Genomic DNA, 13,320 nt, shown 5'->3' on the forward strand with positions numbered 1-13,320 from the left:
GATGGTTGAAATGGTTTAAGTTGTATTTGGTAGCACCATCAACTGATGATCAACGATGTTATGAAGTATTAAAATATTTTAACGAAAATGCAAGATTACTGGACGAAGATAATGATGTCATAGAGTTTATAACAGATATTGATGAAGCACCGTCCGTTGATATTTTAGACGGATTTATTAATAATTTAGTTGTATATGATGATGTGATGCTAGATAAACAATCAAATCCAGCCAGGATATTTTGTCACGGCAGACATAAAAATACAGATGTGATCTATGTTACTCAGCGATAAACACAAATACCAAAAGTAATCAGGGACAATTGTAATATTTTAGTTGTGTTTAATGTCGTAAACACACACACGCTGCGAAATATTCATCAAACTTGGTGCAGCGGTGACAGGAATATAATTAAATTCAGAAATTTCCTTTCACGAGCACAAGCTACTCCGCATGGATTTATAACAATAAATTTACATGATCCTAGAACAAGATATCGTGTGGGTCTTGATAAGATATTTGGATAAATTAATAAATTTAATTAAACAGATATCATTAATATAATGAATAACTGTGCGTGGTTAATTCAAGGAACAACAAATAAATGCAACAAAAGGTGTCGTGGAGAATATTGTAAAAAACATAATTATATTTTAAAGAAAAATCCTCATGCTGGTCCACGAAGTTGTGTTGGATGTAACAACGGCGTTAGAGGATTATACCAGATTTGTAAATATTGCGCTGGAGATCGATACAGAAGTTTGATGAACTATTACAGAAAAAGAAAGAACATAAATCCCAAACCACCATCAGAACTTGAATATTACTTGAAGAACAAAACAAAAGATTCCCAAGATTAATAGCAGCAGAGAGGGTTCGTCTACAATTCTGTTTGGGACAAACAATAATCGTAGACGTGGTATGACCTGTGAACGAGCACGGATTTTTTTTGGTCCAAAAGATGGTTTTTGCTCGGATTATGTGGTCTGTTCACCCTCTCTGCTGCTTATGCAAAGCAAATCACAAAATAATAATCTGAAAATTAAAGACCAGTTAGACACAGAACTGATTGCCAGAGACATGTCTTCATTAACGGACACTTCCTATCGGATCATGATTGATTGATTGATTGTTTGTTTTTTAACGGCGCATCAGCACTTTTAGGCTATTTAGCGCCAAACAAAGTGTTACTTGTATAATCTTTTAAAACTTATAAAAGGTTCTATATCGACCAGCGATATAAAAGAACAAATGGTTGAAATTAAAAACGGTAAGATGGTAACGGTGCAAAATAAAGCTTCCCGATCAACGGGAGATGTAAAAAAGATGAATAGGTATTAAAATGGGACGGTATGTATATTGCATAAAACTGCACAAGGTGATAGCATAAAAGTCAGAGTTTAGAGTAAATATTTACGGCTTTCAAGAACTCGATAATACGAGTGATTTTTATATTATCAAAAAGTTCTTTCATGTCATGCACAACGTAATAACGATCGCGCGTAGGTTGTAGGTCAAAGCACTCTATCATAAAGTGCTTGACAGTGAATGGTTCATTGCAAGAAACGCACTCTGGTGGGTCTTCACCTTTTAGTATGTGGGTGTGGTTGATATAAGTATGACCAATTCGGATTCTTGCAATGACTACCTCCTCCCTACAAATGGTTCTGTAGGAAGGAGTCCATTCTCCTAGAGTTGGTTTGATTGCATGAAGTTTGTTATTTACAGCATCATTCCATGATGCCTGCCACTTCTGACGTAAGAACTTTCTGATACAAGGTTTAAAATCAGTATATGGTATTTTAAAATCAGATGGTTCTTGAGAAAGGGCCATTTTAGCCGCGCGATCTGCTTTTTCGTTACCTTTAATACCAATGTGGCTAGGTAACCAACAGCATATCATATTGTGGGAGACACTCAGCTCGGTATTTTTTACGAGTATGTTTTTCAATAATGGGTTCTCCAGTTTTCTATTATGTAGTGACTGGAGTACTGATAGCGAGTCGGAGAAGATGATACTGTTTAAAATACGGTTCTTTTCTATATGTTGCAGAGCAAGGTCTATTGCTCTGATTTCGGCTGTAAAAGTTGATGCTCCATTTGGTAAGCGAACTTGCGTTGTGTGATTTCCACAAACAAAGGCTGCAGCAGCTTTTTCCTCATCCTTTGATCCATCAGTGTAAATTCTGGTGTAGTTTTTAAATTCGGTGAGGAGTTCATGGTAAGAGTTGTGGAAGATAGAAGGGTTTGTTTCGGATTTTTTTCCATCGTGTAGCGTAAAACGTACTTTTGGTTGTTTAATTAGCCAGGGTGGTGTTTCGGAGATGGATGTTTTCTGAATTTTTGAAAGATCTATATTTGTAGTATCAAGGCTGGATGATATTCTAATGCCAAAGGAAGGTATGGCGTTTGGTTTATTTTCGTATAAAGTTTTGTATTTGGGTTGAAAAACAGCCGAAAAAGCAGGATTCAGAGGGTTTGAGTTTAATTTCAGAGCATACTGTGCGGAAAGCATTTCTCTACGATGCGATAACGGTGGTTCATTCGCCTCAGCTAGAAGGCTTTCACACGGGGATGTTTTAAATGCTCCCAGAGCCAGTCTTATTCCCTGATGATGAATTGGATCAAGCTGGCAGAACCATACACAACGCAACCATAGTCTAGTTTGGAGCGAATAAACGTTTTATATAAATTCAGGATGACTTTTCTATCAGCACCCCAGTCAGTGTGCGCTACTACTTTAAGTAGGTTAAGTGCTTTTAAGCATTTAGCTTTTAAGTTCTTTAGGTGTGGAATAAAGGTCAGTTTTCTGTCAAAGATTATACCTAAAAATTTGGTTTCCTCAACAACTGGAATAGGTGTTCCATCCAGCGTGAGGTTCGGTTCATCATGATGTCTTCGTAACTGACAGAAATGCATGCATACCGTTTTTGATTTCGAGAATTTGAAACCGTTTGCATTGGCCCAATTTTGAATTTTGTTTATATTTTGCTGCAGTTGTCTTTCAATTGTATGCATGTGCTTTGACCGATAACATATTAGAAAATCATCAACGTATAACGAGCAATCCACACCAGGAGTCAAACACTTGGTGATGCTATTAATTTTGATGTTAAAGAGCGTCACAGATAAAATACTGCCCTGGGGCACACCCATCTCTTGCTCGTGCAGATCTGAGAGGGTAGAGCCCACTCGTACTTTGAATTCTCTGTCGGAGAGAAAGTTGGATATGAAAGAGGGCAGACGGCCTTTTAGACCTAGATCGTGCAGGTCATTTAGTATCCCGTACTTCCATGTCGTGTCATAGGCCTTTTCTAAATCAAAGAAAACCTCTACTAAGTGTTCTTTCTTGATAAATGCATCTCGAATAAATGTTTCCAGTCTAACCAGATGATCGTTGGTGCTCCGGCCATATCGAAAGCCACTTTGGAAAGGAGATATTAAATTATTAGTTTCCAAGTACCAGACAAGCCGAGAATTGATCATTCGTTCCATTGTTTTGCACACACAGCTTGTGAGTGTAATTGGTCGATAGCTGTTAGGATCTGCGCTATCTTTACCGGGTTTGGGAACTGGTATTACTGTTGCCTCTTTCCAGATTTTAGGTACATTATCAGTAATCCATAAATTGTTGAAAATTTCTAGAAGGGCTGTTAATGAAGGTTCTGGGAGATGTTTCAAAAACTGGTAATGTATTTCGTCAGGCCCAGTGGATGTATCGTGGGCCTTATTCAGAGATTCCTTCAGCTCATACATTGTAAACGGTCTATTAAAACTTTCTGAGTTATTCGATGTGAATTTCAACCGTGTCTTTTCTTTGTGAGTTTTTAATCTTCTGAATGCTTCTGAGTAATTAGAGGATGAGGAATTTTTTGAGAAGCTATCAGCAAGTATGTTAACAATGTCATGTTTGGAATTGATATTCTTGTTGTTTACTTTGAGATGTCGAAAGGAATTGTATTTCCTATTTCCATTGATTTTGCGGATCGTGTCCCAAACTTTCTTTATAGAGGAACGAGAGTTTAGAGTTGAAACATATTTTTTCCATGATGTTCTTTTACTTTGTTTAATCGTGCGGCGAGCATTGGCCCGAACAATACGGTACTTAGTTAAATTTTCGGGTGTTGGACGATTATTAAAATTTTTCAGTGCTTCTCGGCGTTGTCTAATGGCCTCTTTACATTCTTTTGTGAACCATGGTTTTGAGAGTTTTTTACCGTTTGGTGAGGACTTGGGAATAGATTCTTCTGCATTGTCGATTAAAACAGAAGTAAAATATTGAAAAGGGTTATTGTCGTTTAAGACAGTATCCCTATTAAGTCTAGTTGTACAAAGTGTTTCAAATTTGGCCCAGTCGGCCTTCTTTAAATTCCAATGTGGAACTGCTTCGTCAATTGTAACGTTGGTATTGTTAAGAGAGATTGGAAAGTGATCACTGCTGTGAAGGTCATCAGCGACCTTCCATTCATAGTCCAAAAGCAGCGATGGGGTACAAATTGTCAAATCAATACACGTGTATGTACCAGTTCCTGGGTGTAAATATGTCGGTGATTTGGTATTATATAGACATAAATCGTGTCTGGAAATGAAGTCTTCTATTTTGTGACCTCTGTCACTTATGTGATTTGAACCCCATAAAATGTTATGGGCATTAAAATCACCGAGTAGAATAAAGGGCGCGGGGAGTTGTTGAACAAGGTCGTCTAATTCATTTGTTACTAAATTGGTGTTTGGTGGTATGTAGATAGAACAAAAGGTAATCACCCGATGCAGAGTGACGCTCACAGCAGTGGCTTGTAAATTTGTGTTTAGAGGGATAACGCTATGAGGGGCTCTGTTGTTCACAATAACAGAGACTCCTCCTGAGGCTCTGTCAACATTATTAGAGTAGCTGTTAAACAGGGAGTAGTTTTTAAGTGTGATGTTATCTGTATCTTTCAAAAATGTTTCCTGAAGACATAGTACTGCAGGATCACGTTCGTTTAAGAGCAAAAGAATATCATTGTAGTTGGCTTTAAGTCCTCTACAGTTCCATTGTATGATGGTGTTCTTCATTACAAGTTTATATTGAAGATTCTGGAGCTAGGTTAGACCTTTCGCGGAGGCAATGTCTTTGGTTATTTATCTGGAGGAAGTACGGGGGTGAATTTTTTGTTGTTAGGTCTGGAGCCACCTTGAGGACATGGAGCAGATTCTTCTGCATCCATATCCTCAAAGTCTCCAAGCCTATTGTGCAGTTTTATTGGGTCATCCGACCCTTTTTGCTGCCTATTTGCTGTCGACTTTTTCTTACTGTTTGGTGATTTTGATGGTGGAGGATTGTTGAACGTTGTTTGCGTCGATGTTGAGTTTTTTGGGGGTTTGTAATGCGATATGGACGATACGGAAGGAGATTCAGGTGGGTCTGTTTGGGTTTGGGCGCCTTTCGTTGCTTTTTGATTGCTCTTTACTATGGTTGAGAAGGATGGGCCGGGGAGTGATGTTCTAGTTTGTACAAGCTTCCTGGCCTCTGGATACGGGATGTTGGATGTGTATTTGATTCTTTGGATTTCCTTCTCCTGTTTCCATATATCGCAATCTTTTGAATTTGCATGGTGTTCCTTGCCGCAGTTGACGCAATGCGGAGTGGCTTTGCACTCGGATTCCCGATGAGAAGGGTCTCCACATCGTCCACATACTTGGTTTCTGGAACAGCGGTCTTCATGATGACCGTATTTTTGACATTTGTAACATCGGAGGGGATTTGGTATGTATACCTCAAAACTAACTTGTAAGAACCCAACTTTGACAACTTTAGGTACCGTTGGTCTGTTGAAGGTGAGTATAATGGTGTTGGTGTCTTGCAGATCGTTGTTTCGTTTGATACGAATCCTACGAACTGCAGTGACACCTTCACTTTTCATCCCCTCTACGATGTCTTTGTCGCTGACTCCAGCCAAGTCACGGCAACGAATGACGCCTTTTGATGTATTTAGAGATATGTGTGCGAAACAAGTCACTGGGATGTCATGAAATACCTTAATTTTTTGAATGTTCTCAGTGTGTGCTTTACGTTCGCACTCCACAAGCAGACCACCTGATTTAATCTTTTTAACGCTTTTTGGTTTGCCGACTAATCCAAGTATAGTCTTTTCGATTATAAATGGCGATAGTGCGGCTAGGGGTTTGGTTTCATCTTTTGATTTGATGACCATGAAGCGAGGAAACGATTCCACACTACATGGATCATCATCTGAGTCAGTTCCCGTTTTGGTACGCTTATTTTGATTTTTTTTATTTTCCATTTTGGCTTGAATAAAAATTCAGCACCCGTGCTCCCCACCCACCAAGGAGCCCAACAAGGGGACACTTTTCAAGTGTCAGGGATACACAGATGCCATACTCAGTTGATAAAATTACCTTTGATTGACCCTGAAGTTGCCAATTTCTAAGGTCGGTAAAATTACCCTCCGATTGATCCGTTAAGCCACCGCCTTCTAGGAAGACTTCTAAGACTTGGAAAAGGGAAAGATAAAGGAAGAGAATTTAGGGGCAACGGTGGTATCAACAGAGATACAAGGAGACAGATAAAGAAGGTGAGAGAGTAAATAAAGTCCTCCTAGGGCTCGGCGTGACCAGCCGATTTGTCGGAACCGGGCCCATCCCGACCACCCGTCTAAGAGAAGTAGAGGCCAAAGTAGCGTGTTGCAGGGAAAGCCTCTGCTCAACTACCATGATCCTTTCCTCCTCCGACACGGGACGCAACCCACGGCAAACAGGTTGCCTCTACGTAGTCGCCTTTTACGACACGTAGCGAGGCACGTCGGGCCAATTCTACAACCCCGGACCCGCAGGGGGTATGTAAAAAACGATGAATAGGTATTAAAATGGGACGGTATATATATTGCATAAAACTGCACAAGGTGATAGCATAAAAGTCAGAGTTTAGAGTAAATATTTACGGCTTTCAAGAACTCTATGGTCTTAATTTGAGAGCATACTGTGCAGAAAGCATTTCTCTACGATGTGATAAAGGTGGCTCGTTCGCTTCAGCGAGGAGGCTTTCACACGGAGATGTCTTAAATTATCCCAGAGCGAGTCTTATTCCTTCATGATGAATTGGGTCAAACATCTTCACAAAAGACTTCCTAGCTGAGCTATAAACAACCCAAACATAGTCCAGTTTGGAGGGATTTAACATTCTGTATAAATTGAGGATGACGTTTCTATCAGCACCGCAGTCAGTGTGCGCTACTACTTTGAGTAGATGTAGAGATTTCAAGCATTTAGCTTTCAAATTCTTTAGATGTGGAATAAAAGTCAGTTTTATGTCGAAGATAATATCTAAAACTTTGTTTCCTCGGCAACTAGAAAAGGTGTTCCGTCCAGCGTGAGTTTAGGTTCATCATGATGTCTTCGTAACTGACAGAAATGCATACATACCGTTTTTGATTTCGAGGTTTTCAAACTGTTAGTACTGGCCCAATATTGAATCTTGTTGATATTTTGTTGTAGTTGTCTTTCAATTGTATGCATGTGCTTTGATCGATAACATATTAGAAAATAATCAACTTATAACGAGCGATCCACAGCTGTAGAAAAATATTTGGTGATGTTGTTGATTTTGATGTTGAAAAGCTTCACAGATAAAATGCTGCCCTGGGGCACACCCATCTCTTGCTCGTGCAAATCTGACAGGGTAGAACCAACTCGTACCTTGAATTCTCTATCTGATGAAAAGTTTTATATGAAAGAGGGATGGCAACCTTTTAGACCCAGATCGTGCAGGTCATTTAGTATCCCGTACTTCTATGCCTTTTCTAAATCAAAGAAAACCGCTACTAAATGTTCCTTCTTGATAAATGCGTCACGAATAAATGTTTCCAGTCTAACCAAATGGTCACTAGTGCTACGGCCATAACGAAAGCCACTTTGGAAAAGAGATATTAGATTGTTAGTTTCCAAGTACGATACAAGCCGAGAATTGACCATTCGTTCCATTGTTTTGCACTGTCAGCTTGTCAGATCAATGGGTCGCTAGTTGGTGTGATCTGCGCTGTCTTTACCAGGTTTGACAGTTCCATTGTATAATGGTCATCTTCATTATAAATTTAAATTGAAGATCGTGCAGCTAGGTTATGCCTTTCGCAAAGGCAATCTGTGTGATGTTTTCTCTGGAGGAAGTACGGCGGTGAATATTTTGTTGGTAGGTCTGGAGCTACCTTGAGCGCATGGAACAGTTTCTTCTGCATCCATGCTCTCAATGTCTCTGTTGGTGTTCTGCAGATTGTTATTACGTTTAATACTTATTCTACGGACTGCAGTGACACCTTCGTTTTTCATCCCTTCAATAATAAATGTGTCGTTGACTCCAGCAAAGTCACGACAGCGAATCACGCCTTTGGATGTATTGAGTGCTGTGTGAGCGACTTAGGTAACTTGAGATATCGAAGAAAGTTTTCATTTTCTTGATATTTTCTGTTTGACCTCGTCGCTCACACTAAAAAAGAAGGCAACCCGATTTCAACTTTTTGACACATTTTGGTGTGCCATTCGATCCTGTGATCGTCTTTTCGATCACAAAAGGAGATAGTGCGGCAAGCGGTTTTGAGACATCTTTAGATTGTATAACCATGAAGCGTGGAAGTAACTCCACACTGCAGGGTTCGTCATCCGAGTCTGATACAGTGTTTGTACGTTTGTTTTATTTTTATTTTGCTTTTCAATGTTTGATTGCTTAAAAGTCAGCACCCGTGGTCTCCGCCCACCATGGAGTCCAACAAGGGGACACTTTTCAAGTGTCAGGGATACACAAATGCTATACTCAGTCGATAAAATTACCTATGATTGACCCGTGAAGCCACCGCCTTCTAAGAAGTATTCTAATACTTTAGAAAGGAAAAGCGAAAAGACTAGAGGCAGGGGAAATGGTGGTGTCAAGAGAGATAAGAGAAGAAAGATAAAGAAGGTGAGCGAGTAAATAAAAACTTCATAGGGCTTGGCGTTACCAGCCGATGAGTCGAGACAGGGTCCATCCTGACCAACCATCTAGAAGTAGAATCCAAAGTAGTGTATTGCATCGAACAGCCTCTGCTCAACTACCAGGATTCTTTCCTCCCCCGACAAGAAACGCAACCCATGGCAAACAGGTTGCCTCTACTTAGTCGCCTCTTATGACGCGTAGTGGGGCACGTAAGGCCAATTCTACAGCCCCGGACCTACAGGGGGTTAAAAAAAGGCGGGAAAACGTGGCCAAATTGTTAAGAAAATAATCAGTATAAATATTCAACTGTCCCGGTGAGACTTCGGTTTGTCTTGAAGATCATAATTAGGAAAACAACCAACTAGGAGTGAGAACATGTGAGTATATTATTGTTTACCACATAACAAAGACTCAGTATATTAAAAAGTGATAAAACCGGTAATATCACCAAAGCTTTGACATTTGACAAATTTTTGACAGAAAATAAATGAATGTAGAAGATGGATATTTTACAAGTCTGAATGTGTAAAGGTTGCAAATAGGTAAAAACCGCCCAAAGGAAAATTGTTCATATATTTTCCAGAAACTAGTATACATGCAATGATGTGGAGTCAGATTAAATACTCCCCAAACGATCCTAATATGTTATCTTGTACTAAATTGTCGTTCAAAAGTATTGTTATCACAGGCAGACCTCATGTATTGAAACATCTGTAAAAATGTTTGCTTTCCTCAATTGCGACATACTATGTGTAAATTGTTTTACATTCTAATGACTCATTAAAAATTATCATAACTAGGGCAAAGTCCGAAACTTTTCAAGGGTAATCAATTGCTGGAAATCAAACTTTTCACAAGACCGGCAAATGTGTATAGTGTATCTTTAAACAACGATAAAGCAAAAATAAAAAAAAAAAATTAGAAAATTAGAAAACACTAGTACGATGTTTGAGTATGCGTGATTTGTGTTTTAACAAATCTTCAGTCATATCGCTACGATATCTGCAGTGCATCAGCTTATAGTGACGTGTAGCACTGGGGCATCGCGCCGCATGCATGAAGCATCATGTCCTAGCCAGTCATTATCTTGATACCAGGCAGACCAGTCCTAACACTAACCTCTTAATGCTGAGCGCCTAGCGAGGAAGCTGTTAGTACCATTGTTATGTCTTTGGTAAGACCCGGCTGCTATCAGTTATTTAATAGCAAACATTATAAGCTATATTATTAATGGTACTTCAACAAATTTGAGAAAATTTCATTACATGCATTATTATTTAAATAATTGTAATATAGATCCGATGACTGTAACGTACTATAAATTCTCATTACAACATTTCCCGTTAGACTGGATTATCTGTAGAAATGGCAGCTCCAAAAACAAATGTTTCAGAAATAAAATTTTGAAAACTATTACAAAAACTCACCGACAATAACATGTAGTTTCCTATCAACTATGCTGAATCAAAAAATTATCACAAGGAGCAGCAACTTACCTTTCGTCAGGAGTTTCTAACGCTTGTATATAAAAAAAAAAAATTCCCGCCACCTGTTTCACTATATAGTTGATGATTGTAGCCTGTGGTTGAGGAAGTAACTTGTTAGTAGCGATTCATTATCCAGGAAGAAACGTGTGTATATCTAGACTATTTGACAACTTAATGGATTTTATTGACGTTATTGACAAACTTGAAAGTATTAATTTTCAGTGTTTCCCTCAAATCACATTTAAGGGGAAGGATTAATGCATGTATATTTTCGGTTGGCAAACAAAGTTTGCCACACATCACATTACCAGTGTGGGAATCATACTTCCTGTATGCCGAAATGTTTTCCTTACACTAGAGAAGACTTTCAAATTAAGGAAGAAATTTCGTCTCTTGTGCGTTGACAAACATCAAAATAAGTTTGATTGTTATTCTTATAAGATCATCTAAGATACTGAACACTTTTACCGTCATACAAATATTTGACATACAAAAACATGCATTCAGGTACTTGGTGCAAATTCAATGTACCTGTAAGGCTGACTAAGAAACTATCACCCGTAAAAAAGTGTGATTACTGATATGCTATATTCAATGCGCGAGATAAACATTTGGCTCTTTCGACTCTGGTTTCATGGTCAAAGGCAGGATAATAAAACAGAGACAATGAAAGCAACAAATAAACTACAACGAAAACTGCTAATATTCGGAAAGATAAAGGAAAAGACAATAGGGGCAAGAGAGACACAAGATGAAATATGAAGAAGATGAGGGAGTAAATAAAGACTTCCTAGGGCTCGGCGTTACCAGCCGATTTGTCGAGACCGGGCCTATCCCGACCACCCGTCTAGAAGAAGTAGAGTCCAAAGTAGTGTATTGCATGGAAACCCTCTGCTCAACTACCAGAATCCGTTCCTCCCCACACACGGGACGCAACCCACGACAAACAGGTTGCCTCTACATATTCGCCTTTTACGACACGTAGCGAGGCACGTCGAGCCAATTCTACAACCCCGGACCAGCAGAGGGTGATAAAGGGGAAGGGACTAAATAAATCTATAAATAATATGACCGATATTTTGAATCTATTTCTGTCCACATACCCAAATGACATACCAAGTTTTGTGCATTGGATCTATCAAAGTTGCCACCTTTATCTTACAATTATGCGGTTATGTCAATTTTATTGAAGGGCATGGAAAAGGTGAAACAGTCAGTGGCCATATTTAAGTGAGTCCAGGCAGAAACGTTATGTGCAATGCAACGTTTATGTGGACAAACCCAGCCATGTTCGACAGTCAAAAGTACATTTCCTCCCCATGTTGACAATTCGAGCACATTTCAGCCCGACATTGTACTCACTCAGAACTCATCTGCAAACCGAGGCTACAGTAAACAAATCAGGAGCTGAAAAGTCAACCATGTAGGTCAACGAGGAGTAGCCCTAAACCCAGTCATTCAAAGAAAGAACCGCTACTAGTTGCACATGCGAAGATATGCAATGCACGGACTCAAACAGCAACGAGATTCGGGTTAGTGCACACAAGACCTGCTGTGCTTTATGGATACAACAGCAGAAATCCATTATATTAAATCTGAAGACGGTGAATTAATCCACACCACAGCTGCATTAAAAATGTGTGCACGTTCAGAAGACACCAGCACCCAGAACGGTGATTTGGAAAATGATAATACGTCTGCTAAAGTCGCAAGTCCTCTACCGAACAACGATCTCTGTATTACAGCATTTCTGAATAAAACATCGCAATCAGCGACGGCTTAATAGGTTTACGAATGTCCAATCCGCAAGCCAGTTTCCAAGAAGGCATGGAAGTGTTATCATGGGAAAGGCAGCGTCTTCCAATTTGCGTACAGTGCGCCCAATGAGACAGCGATGCATATTCGTGACAAGACTTGTCCCCGAAAGGCAGGGATCTATTTCCTCGCATATTGAGCATTACACTGGAGTCAAGCCCACCCAGGTGGAAAAAACTACAAACGAAATTTAATACATATGGCAGCTTCAAAATCACACGAGATAACCCTACGCACAATGCGATGATGAACGCGGCTGCGCGACCAAGAAACGCGTTAGAGACTACTATCAAAGCCGGAACTGAACCTTCATTTTCACATAGTGGACTCAAATATACATAATGGATACTTTACGCATTTCTTTTTATAACTGTCGTTCATTAACAAGAAATATACAGAATGTAAGAACTTTATTGGATTTTTCCGATATTTGTTTCTTACAAGAATTGTGCCTTCTCGACAGTTAGTTAGACTGTCTCTCCTCTGTACACGACGAGTTCTATCCATCAGGGGAATCGCCAATTGAATCTTCTAACGATATTCATACCGGTTGACCACACGGAGGTGTCGGGGTACTATACCGTATCATAGAATTAGTACAAGACCTCGATGATCTCAGATTAATAAGTATTACTATCCATACGGGGTGATTGTTCCTTGCTTTATCTCAGTATCTCTTTACCTTGTGAGCTTGCGTAAAATGTTGGGGAATTTTTGTAGATTATACGGACAAAATGATTTACATTATAGAAAATGCTAATCTAAATGCTTATGTAGTAGGAGATTGGAACGCTAATACACTCAAATCCAGTCCATTTGGAGATGAACTTTGCCTACTGTGTGATGACTATGATTATATCATATCGGACTTAAAACTAATAGCAGGCCACACAATAAATTTTACTTACATCAGCGATTCACACAATACATTGTCTTGGTTGGATCCTTGTGTATTTACACAGCCTTCTCATTCCGCTGTAAGTGGTATGAGAACACTTCACACCCTAGTAGCGTCTGTCCATCGTCCTACTTTAATGACTATCAAGACTGATTTGA

Source organism: Sinohyriopsis cumingii, chromosome 10 (genome assembly GCF_028554795.1).
Source record: "Sinohyriopsis cumingii isolate HCF-2022 chromosome 10, ASM2855479v2, whole genome shotgun sequence".
In the NCBI taxonomy this organism is placed as follows: Eukaryota; Metazoa; Mollusca; class Bivalvia; order Unionida; family Unionidae; genus Sinohyriopsis; species Sinohyriopsis cumingii.